Below are 10549 nucleotides of genomic sequence, written 5' to 3' on the forward strand. Positions count from 1 at the left end.
GGACCTGAGTCTCAAGAGTCCTAATCCCACTTGGCATAGAGATATGGAAGTGGGCAACTTTGGGATAAAATAATTTTTAAGAGATTAAAATTAACAATACAGTTCTGTTAACTGAGAATCTTAGGATGAGCTTTTTGTTAATCAAATTATTTTTCAAGCACTGTGGGGAAGGAGAACCAGAACTCAACCCACCTTTTTAAACCTCTTTATCAATTCAGATTTTCCAATTTCCTTTGTTATTTCATATTTCAATCTGTATTCTGTTTTCAAAATTTTTGTCACATCTGTCATTTAAGTTGCTTAATTCTTCATTCTTATTTTATAACTTAGGAAAGTAATTCATAAAATTTTAAAAGAAAAGTGAACAGTAGTGTTTTAGGTCCATTCTAGATTATTTTTACTTTACAATTTTATTTCTTCTATTTTCAAATAGTAACTCAGTTTTAAGCAATTACAAATTTTAGTCATTTCAAAACGCCAACGATCCTTGTGGGAACGATAACTGGGACTTATAACAGCCCTATATTACTTGTTGTCGCGTATACTTGCGCGCATTACTTGCACAACTGTTAGCAAGGCAACAAGTTTTTGGCGCCGTTGCCGGGGATCGAGGCGTATATGATCAGATTTCTGTGTGATTGCTATTTTTGAACTGCTTCTTCTGTTTTTAGTGTAGCTCATTTGAATTCTGTTTCAGTTTTGTTTAGTTATTAGTTCTATAGTATCTTGAATATTGGTAGTTTAAAATCTGTTCTGTTCATATTCTGTTTATTTTATGTCATTTAATTTTTTTTTAGTTTCATTTTTATTTTAATTATTAGTTCCACCCTGTGTGAGGGTGAGTTATTACTGCCTTATAAAGCCGTCAGGCTGTGAACTGTCTTGGGACTTTTCTGCTTGCAGGTTCTTGTGTGTTTATTTTTTGCTTGTTCTGCATAAAAGTTGGTTAGTAATCTAGGTGTTTTAGCTAAGTCAGGTTTACCTGTTTTAGTTAAAAGGGGTGCATGAGTGCAACTCCACACCCGTTCATATATTCAATTGACCCTGAACCTGAGAGGACATTTAGAGTTAGGAGAAGAGCCCAGAAAGCACATAGGCAAATTCCACTTCTAGAAATTGAAGAAATGGAGGATTTAGGAAGTGTAAATGGGAATGATGGGATAGGAGGACCTGCAAGGATAAGGGAACCACCTGTTATAAATGATAATGATAGGTCCATGATGGACTTCATCATACCTGTGTTGGATGAGTTAGATCCAAGCATCGCCCAACCTGTGAATGGAGTGCCCTTCAAATTAGAACCGGTGATGTTCACCATGCTTCAAAACATGGGGCAGTTTCATGGGTTGTTGATGGAAGACCCACACAAGCACCTTAGAAATTTCATAGAAGTGGCCAACACTTTTAGGAATCCTAACATCTCGGATGATGTGTTAAGATTGAAGCTCTTCCCTCATTCACTGGCTGACAAAGCCAAAGAATGGTTGAACTCCCTTCCATCCAACTCTATAACCAATTGGCACACCCTTGCTGAGAAATTCATTATGAAATTTTTCCCCTCTAATAAGATAGTGCAAACTAGAGGTGATATTGCTAACTTCATGCAGAGGGATGGAGAGACACTAGTGGATGTGTGGGAGAGGTACAAGAACCTTCTTGCAATGCCCAAATCATGGTTTGCCCTCTTGGGCAGTGTTACAAACCCTGTACAATGGCCTAAATACTCAAAACAGGGCCTTGGCAGATTCTGCTGCTAATGGCATGTTTATGACTATGTCCTTTAACCAAGCCCATGAGTTGTTAGAACAAATGACTCAAAATTATGCCCAATGGCCTGAAGAGAGAAATCAGCCAAGGAGAGTGGCTGGTTTACATGAGATAGACCCTGTAACAGCTCTTTCAGCCAAGTTTGATGCACTGTCCAATTTAGTGAGAACCCAAGGACAAACCATTGAGGCAAGATTATCCCAATCCCAAGTTCCTGCACCTCAAATACCTGTGACCCAACCTCAAGTTAATGCAATAAACACAAGTGTAACTTGTGTTTGCTGTGGTGGGCCCCATTTGTATGATAGCTGCCCATCCAACCCAGAATCTGTGTTTTATGTGGGAAACCAAAATAGAAACCAAAATATTTTTCCCAATAACTTTAACCAGGGATGGAGGCAGAACCAACAGCCTCAATATTTTCAAGGGCAGGGGCAGCAAGCTGGTCCTTCTAATGCCCAAACAAAAATACCTTTTCCTACCCAGAATTACCAACAAACTTCAAGGCAGCAAGCTGTTGTTCAACCTAGTGAGATGCCTATTGCTCCATCCTCTTCTTTAGAAGCTTTGTTAAGGGAATATTTGGTTAAGAATGAGACCAAGCAAAACAGCTTGGAAGCTGTTGTGCAAAGTATTCCAGCATCCCTAAGGAACATAGAATCCCAACTAGGCCATTTAGCAAACACTATGAATACCAGACCTCCTGGTACCTTGCCTAGTAACACTGAAGAGCCTAGGAGAAATAAAGAGCAATGCAATATGATAGAGCTTAGAAATGGCAGATCTGTAAATCAGCCAGAAGCTGTGGTTAGACCTTCCACATTAAAAAAAAAGAAGAAGGGGAGAACATGCAGAAAGAAAAGGATGCAAATTCTGAACCTGTTCAGAATTCTGTTGTTCATAATAGCCCCCAAGGGGTTGTGCACAATAACTCTTCACCCATTTTGGTCGAATCAGACACTCAGCCCTCTATAGATGAGCCTTTAGGGAATAATTCCATTGAAAAACCTACTCAAAAGGGTTTGACCCCTAAGCCAAATAGTGAGACACCTGCTGCTTCAAAAAGACCTCCACCACCCTTTCCTCAAAGGTTGCAAAAGCAGAAGCAAGATAATCAGTTTAGGAAATTTCTAGACCTCCTAAAACAGTTGCATGTCAACATTCCATTTGTTGATGCATTGGAACAAATGCCCTCTTATGTAAAGTTCATGAAAGAAATTCTTTCAAGAAAAAGGAGGCTAGAAGAGTTTGAGACTGTTGCTCTTACACAAGAGAGCAGTCAATATCTTCTTAGTAAGATACCTCCTAAACTAGGAGACCCAGGAAGTTTTACAATCCCTTGTACCATAGGAGACCACTACATAGGCAGAGCATTGTGTGATTTAGGCTGCTAGTATCAACTTAATGCCTTTGAGTGTGTACAAAAAGCTGAAAGTAGGAGAGCCTAATCCCACCACTGTCACATTACAGTTGGCTGATAGGTCTCTAGTTTATCCGGAAGGGAAAGTAGAGAATGTTTTGGTGAAAGTAGATAAATTCATTCTACCTGCTGATTTTATAATTTTAGACTATGAGGAAGACAGAGAGGTTCCAATTATTTTGGGAAGGGCTTTCTTAGCCACTGGTGGGGCTGTCATAGATGTTAAGGAGGGTGAGTTGGTCATGAATGTGAATGGGGAACAAGTAAAATTTAATATTTTAAAAGCCATGAAATACCCAAGAGACATTGAGGAATGTTCTAGACTAGATATCATTGACTGTGTAGTCAAAGATAAATTTTTGCATGAGTCCTCATTAGACCCTTTACAAAATTCTGGTTTTGAGGGTCTAGAAATCAGTCAAACTGATTCTGAGGAAGTAGTTAAGTGGCTGAATTCTAAAACTGATGTGGTTTGGAAAAATAAAAATTTTGAGTCATTAGAATTGGCCAAGAGAGGATTAAAAATTCCCAAATCTTCAATTGAAGAACCCCCTGTGTTAGAACTTAAGCCTCTGCCTAACCATCTTAGATATGCTTACCTAGGAGAAAAAGATACCTTGCCTGTCATAGTGTCCAATCTGCTCACTGTGCTAGAGGAAGAACAGTTGCTGACTGTTTTAAAAAAATTTAAGAGGGCTATAGGTTGGTCTTTAGCAGACATAAAAGGTATTAGCCCTTCTTATTGCACACATAAAATTCTGTTGACTGACCCAACCAGCAGCTCTAGGGAGCAGCAAAGGAGATTGAACCCAATCATGAAAGAGGTAGTCAAAAAGGAAATAATTAAGTGGTTGGATGCTGGGGTAATATATCCTGTTTCTGACAGTAACTGGGTCAGCCCAGTACAGTGTGTCCCTAAGAAGGGTGGGATCACTGTTGTGGAGAATGAAAAAAAAGAATTAATATCCACAAGGACTGTCACTGGTTGGAGAATCTGTATGGACTACAGAAAACTCAATAAGGCCACTAGGAAGGATCATTTTCCTTTGCCTTTTATTGATCAGATGTTAGATAGATTGGCTGGTAAGGAATACTATTGTTTTCTAGATGGTTATTCAGGGTACAATCAAATAGCCTTAGCTCCTGAAGACCAACCAAAGACCACTTTCACTTGTCCCTATGGCATCTTTGCCTTTAGGAGAATGCCCTTTGGATTGTGCAATGCACCAGCCACCTTTCAAAGGTGCATGATGGCAATTTTTACTGACATGATAGAACAATTTGTGGAAGTCTTCATGGATGACTTCAGTGTCTTTGGGGATTCTTATGAAGAATGCCTAGGAAATTTGGAAAAAGTTCTTGAGAGGTGTGAAGAGACAAATCTGGTCCTAAATTGGGAGAAATGCCATTTTATGGTGAGGGAAGGCATAGTTCTAGGACACAGGATCTCTAAGGCTGGTTTAGAGGTTGATAAGGCCAAGATAGACCAAATTGAAAAATTGCCACCCCCTGTTAACATAAAGGGGATAAGGTCTTTCCTTGGGCATGCTGGCTTTTATAGGAGGTTTATAAAAGACTTTTCCAAAACCTCAAAGCCTCTTAGTCATTTGCTGGAAATTAACACCCCATTCCATTTTGATGAGGCTTGTCACAAAGCCTTTAAGGAGCTAAAACAGAAATTAATTTCTGCTCCCATCATAATAGCTCCTGACTGGTCACTGCCCTTTGAATTAATGTGTGATGCAAGTGATTGGGCAGTGGGGGCTGTTTTAGGACAAAGAAAAAATAGAGTTTTTCACTCTATTTACTATGCTAGCCGAACCTTAAATGGAGCCCAACTGAATTATACAGTTACTGAAAAAGAACTGTTGGCTGTTGTATTTGCCTTTGACAAGTTTAGATCTTATTTGGTAGGTACCAAAGTCACTGTATATACTGACCATTCTGCCATAAAATATTTGGTGGAAAAGAAGGATTCTAAGCCTAGATTGATTAGATGGGTTCTTCTCCTTCAAGAGTTTGATATGGAGATTAAAGATAGGAAAGGAACCGAGAATCAAGTGGCTGACCACTTGTCTAGGCTTAATGAAGGGCAGAAAAATGATGTGGGAGTTGAGCAAGCCATTAGGGAAACTTTCCCGGATGAGCAGCTATTTTTAATTACCTCCAACACAACCCCATGGTATGCTGATTTTGCTAACTATTTAGTTAGTGGGGAACTTCCTAAAGAGTTGAGTTACCAACAGAGGAGGAAGTTGGTGCATGACAGTAGGTTTTATTTGTGGGATGAACCCTACATGTTTAAGAAATGTGCTGATCAGATAATTAGGAGATGTGTGTTGGAGGAAGAGAAAGAGGCAATTTTACAGCAATGTCATGACTCACCATATGGTGGTCATTTTGGTGGTCTAAGGACAGCAGCAAAGGTGTTGCAATCTGGTTTTTATTGGCCTACTTTATTCAAGGATGCCAATGTTTATGTCCATAAATGTGATAGGTGTCAAAGGACTGGCAATGTGTCTCGAAGGCAAGAAATGCCTTTGAAGCCAATTTTGGAAATAGAACTTTTTGATGTTTGGGGCATAGATTTTATGGGACCATTTCCCCCTTCCTTCGGGAATCAATATATATTGGTGGCTGTGGACTATGTTTCCAAATGGGTAGAGGCTGCTGCCCTACCCACAAATGATTCAAAAGTGGTAATTAAATTCTTGAAAAAGAATATTTTTACCCGATTTGGAACTCCAAGGGCCATTATAAGTGATGGAGGTAAGCACTTTGCTAGTAGACAATTTGAAGCCCTTTTGGCTAAATATGGAGTTAAGCATAAAGTCTCTACTGCTTACCACCCACAAACCAGTGGGCAAGTAGAAGTCACAAATAGGGAAGTGAAAAGAATTCTGGAAAAAGTTGTGAATCCTTCAAGAAAGGATTGGTCCTTGAAATTAGATGATTCCTTGTGGGCTTATAGGACAGCCTATAGAACACCTTTAGGTTGCTCACCTTACAAATTGATTTTTGGTAAAAATTGTCATTTACCCTTAGAGTTGGAATATAAAGCATACTGGGCTACTACTCAATTGAATGTTGATGCCACTGCCTCAGGAGAAAAGAGAATTCTCCAACTGAATGAAATGGATGAATTTAGATTAAATGCTTATGAAAATGCCAAGCTGTATAAAGAACAAATGAAGAGATGGCATGATAAGCAAATTTCAGATAGGCAGTTCTTTGAGGGACAACAGGTCCTGCTCTTTAATTCTAGGCTAAAATTCTTTCCGGGAAAGTTAAAGTCTAGGTGGTCTGGTCCATTTAAGGTAACAAAAGTCCATTTACATGGTGCAGTGGACATTTTAAATGAGAAAGATGGGACCAAGTTCACTGTCAATGGTCAAAGGCTTAAAAATTATTTGGGGGAGGGAATTGAGAAAGCTCAAATCTCAATATCTCTTGCTGACCCTCCCACCATTAAAACAAACGAACAGTGAAGAGTCTAGCTTGAGACTCTAATCAGAAATTAAGCTTTGTTATTGTTGTGTTTTGTATATATTTCAGTTACTGTTTTTAAAAGTTGTTAAAAAAAAAAAAAAAAAAACTTTTGTAGATAGAATATCTGAGTCCTGACACTCTCATTCTTTTTGTTTTCAGGTGTTAAGCGAATTCTGTTTGCTGATTTCTGGAAGCAAATTCAGTATAAAGTTTGGGGGAGTGGTCTGAGTATCAACTCAGTTTTATTTTTGCTATTTTTCTGTTTTTGGTAATTTCAATTTGCTGTTTTAATATTTTTAGGCATCATGGTTAGAAAACATATCTTGCGTAGTGGAGGACCTCACAGTCCAAAGCTTACACCTCACACACCTGATCCTGAGAGTTTTTCCCTCTCCTCCTTCACATGTGAAAAAGCAATAGAAAGGTTTGAAAAGACTATGCTTGCTAGGGACCCTACCCCTGACAAGGGATTTGAGGAAAATGCCTCTTATCCTGAATATGTGCATGAAGTAGTAAAAATTCAACATTGGGAACAGTTTTACCTGCATCCTAAGGATGCGGCTAATGTCAATGTGGTAAGAGAATTTTATGCAGAAATTTTAAATGACAGTCAAACTGAGGTTAGTGTCAGGGGCATTAAAGTTTCCTTTGAACCCAAGGTTATTAGGGAATTCTTTTCCCTACCGAAGGCCTCTAAAGATGAGTTTTCCAAGCATGTCAAGAAGCATGATCCTGCTTTCATGGCAGCAATATTAGAGGTCATAGCAGTCCCTGGGGCTGAATGGGAGATAAAGGAAAAGAACTATACTCTGCAAAAACACTTTCTAAATGAAAAAGCTCAAACGTGGTACCACTTCATTAGAGCCAGATTGCTCCCTACCACTCATGTAAATTTAGTGACTAAGGATAGAGCTGTGTTGTTGTGGTGTTTATTGGTTGGGAAACCAGTAGATGCTGCCAAATTAGTTTAGAGGAATTGGAGCTTGTGCTGGGGGTAGGAAAGGCAAGCTACGGTTCCCTAGCTTCATATCACAATTATGCAAGAAAAAGGGTGTCACAGCAAACCAAGCTGATGTGTTCTTTAAAGTTAGTGAGGCTATAACTCTGCGAATCATTACTAAATTAAAAAAGGGCATTGCTGCACCCTCTGTTGAGAAAGAAAAGTTGGAAATAGAAGGAAAAGAAAAGTTGAAGGGGGTAGTTGAAGAGGAGAAGACTCAGTCTTCTCCCCCAGAAAAGAAAGGGAAATTTGTCCCTGATGTTGCTAGTTCTCAGCAACAGGAGGCTGAAAATATTGCAAATCACTTGGAGACTATGGTCCCTCCCACTGAAGACCAGCCTTTCCCAGGCGGGTTACATAATAATCTGGTTCACATACATAAAGTGCTCATGCAAATGCAAGATCATAACAAAAAAATGGACTTGCTGTTTGAGAAAACATATGATCAATTTTACACTTTTATGTATAATAGAGCCAGATTTCATGATTACATTGTAGGGAGGGACAGAGTCTTGAATGATTTTTTGAAAAATACCTTTGCAAATTTTCCTGGTTTACCTTCACTTCCTGATGATTTAACATGGCCACCTTCTTCAGTATTTGTTGATCCACAGGTAAAAGAAGTCATGGCAAAAGCTGCTGGCAATCCTCCTTCTCCCCAACCTACAAGGCAAGAGACAACTCCTCTACCTACAAAGGAACATGGCCACCCATTTAGCTCAAGGAAGAGGGGAAGGCCAAGAACAAAAGCTGCCATGGAGGAAGTGAGTGACAATGAAGAAGAAGAAATGCAATCTTCTGAATCAGAATCTGAAGATGTGGATAAATCTGAGTCAGGGGACTCAGATTATCAGGAGAAATAGGCCAGAACTTCTTCTGGCCTCAGGTTACACTGATCCTACTTGTAAAATTTTCATTTGTGTAACTTGTTTGAGGCACAACAGTGAGGACACTGTTGAAATTAAGTTTGGGGGAGAGTATTTTGTTGGTGCACCATAAACCATGTTTGCTCTTTAGAAATTTTTTAGTTTGAATTAATTTCCTATGTTTCAGTTGCTATTTTGATTGGATTTGTTGTTTTTAGAGTTGTATGAAGTTTTCTGTTGGTTTGGTTGTTTTGAGTTAGGAAGAGATTTTGTGCTGTTTTGAACTGTTTTGTATATACTTGCTGTTTTGGTGAAAGGGAATTTTGGATATGAGAATGGATTTGAGGAGTGTGATGTTTAGCAATGAGTGGTCAGTATCACAACTAAGCAGCTGAGAATTTGAATAAAGGAAAAGAACTCAGGGCAGGTGTGTGGATGAAGAGTGATATGAGTGTTTTAAATGATTGATGGGTAAAAGGCAGTGAGAGGTTGAGAAATTTAGTTGATTAATGCAGCTTGAGTGTTTTAACAATAGACACTAGAGATGGTGACTAGACCCAACACAGTGAGTCATTGAGCCTACACAGTCAACATTTTTTATGAGGTCTCCACTGGGTTAGTGAGACAGAACTTGCTTTGATGCTCAGTTGATGAATTGTTGCACTTGCTTAATTTTAAAATGATGAGGGCAATTTGTTGTTTTGTTTAACCATTTTCAAACCAAAAAGCCATCCATAGATCATCATCCATTGAAAACCCATTTTGAGCCTTTGACCTTTTCTTTTCACATACCCACATTTTATCTTATCCCACAATTTACCACACCTTTTAGTTACGATGGAAACAGAAAAAGAAGCAATATTTTTTATTTTATTTTTTTTGTTATTTTTTTTTTGTTTGTTTAAAAAAAAAATGAATAGAAAGTAAGAGACTGCTAATAAAATGAAAAGTTTGATTTCATAAATAAAAAAAAAAAAAAGAAGAAGAGATTTTCAAAAAGAGAAAAATACCAGTCAAAGTAGCAGCCAGTGAATTAGTTGATTATGCTTCATAATTGTGTTTCATTTCCATCATAGCTAAGTTAGCCCAATCCCCCACAAATTTTCCACCTTCACCTTAGCCAAGTTACAACCTATTCAAGTCCCTTTGATTGAGCTTAGGTCTGTGCATCACTTTAGAGACAAGAGCATCTTAACAAGCCTATGTTACATCTTTTTCCAGTGTTGGATTGAGAGAAACAGAATCCTTGAGCATGGAGTGAATATTTGTTTTATTAAGTGAGGAATTGAAAAGTTGCCATCTCTGTTGCATTGTTAAAAATTCTGCATGCTGTGTTAAGAAATAAAAAAAAATTCAAGATCTCCTTTGTCATTATTTTACAGTCATTGAGACATTCATGCATTTGAATTTTGCACACTGCCTGCTGAGTAATTTTATGGAATAAAGGATCACTAAGCTGCCTGGTTTGTGATTGACTGATTGCTGAATTAAATACATCCCTCTGTTCCATGTTCTTTATGAAAAATTTGAAGCGCTGATTGGTTTGAATATTTCTGAATTGTGCTGAAATTTGTTTCCTGGTTGAGAAGAATGTTTAATTTACTAAATTGTGGAACTAATTTCTTGTGTTACTTGAGGACAAGCAACAAGTTAAGTTTGGGGGTGTGATAAGTCTCTTAAAAGAGACTTAGAACATATGGTTTAGAGTGTAATTGATGAGAAATGAATGATGTTTGTGATTAAAATACCCCAAAAATTTATGTTGGGCTTAAATTCTAATGGGCTTAAACTTGTTATTTTACAGGCCCATTGTGTTAACATTCATCAGAAAAAGGAAAAGCAAAAAGGAAGTGATGGGCCGGACCTAAAATATTAAAGCCCAGAGAAAAAAGGGAAAGGAAGAGAAGAAGATAAGAGGAGGAATTGGGCTGGATCTTTTGGTGGAAGGCCCAAGTTAAAGGAAAGGGAAGCTAAAGGGATCAGAAAGAAAACCCTAATCTCCTCTCT

General features: G+C 38.3%; 1 non-coding gene across 1 annotated transcript; it reads right to left on the minus strand.

Moving 5' to 3' along the window:
* Positions 1 to 1575: 1575 nt before the first annotated feature.
* On the minus strand, positions 1576 to 1679 carry LOC133305568 (small nucleolar RNA R71). The gene has a single exon (XR_009750768.1). It is a non-coding gene; the product is annotated as a small nucleolar RNA R71 (small nucleolar RNA).
* Between the last annotated feature and the right edge of the window lie 8870 nt (positions 1680 to 10549).

Source organism: Gastrolobium bilobum, unplaced genomic scaffold (genome assembly GCF_033153095.1).
Source record: "Gastrolobium bilobum isolate Gb01-03AN ecotype WA unplaced genomic scaffold, APGP_CSIRO_Gbil_v1 utg1221, whole genome shotgun sequence".
NCBI classification, from domain to species: Eukaryota; Viridiplantae; Streptophyta; class Magnoliopsida; order Fabales; family Fabaceae; genus Gastrolobium; species Gastrolobium bilobum.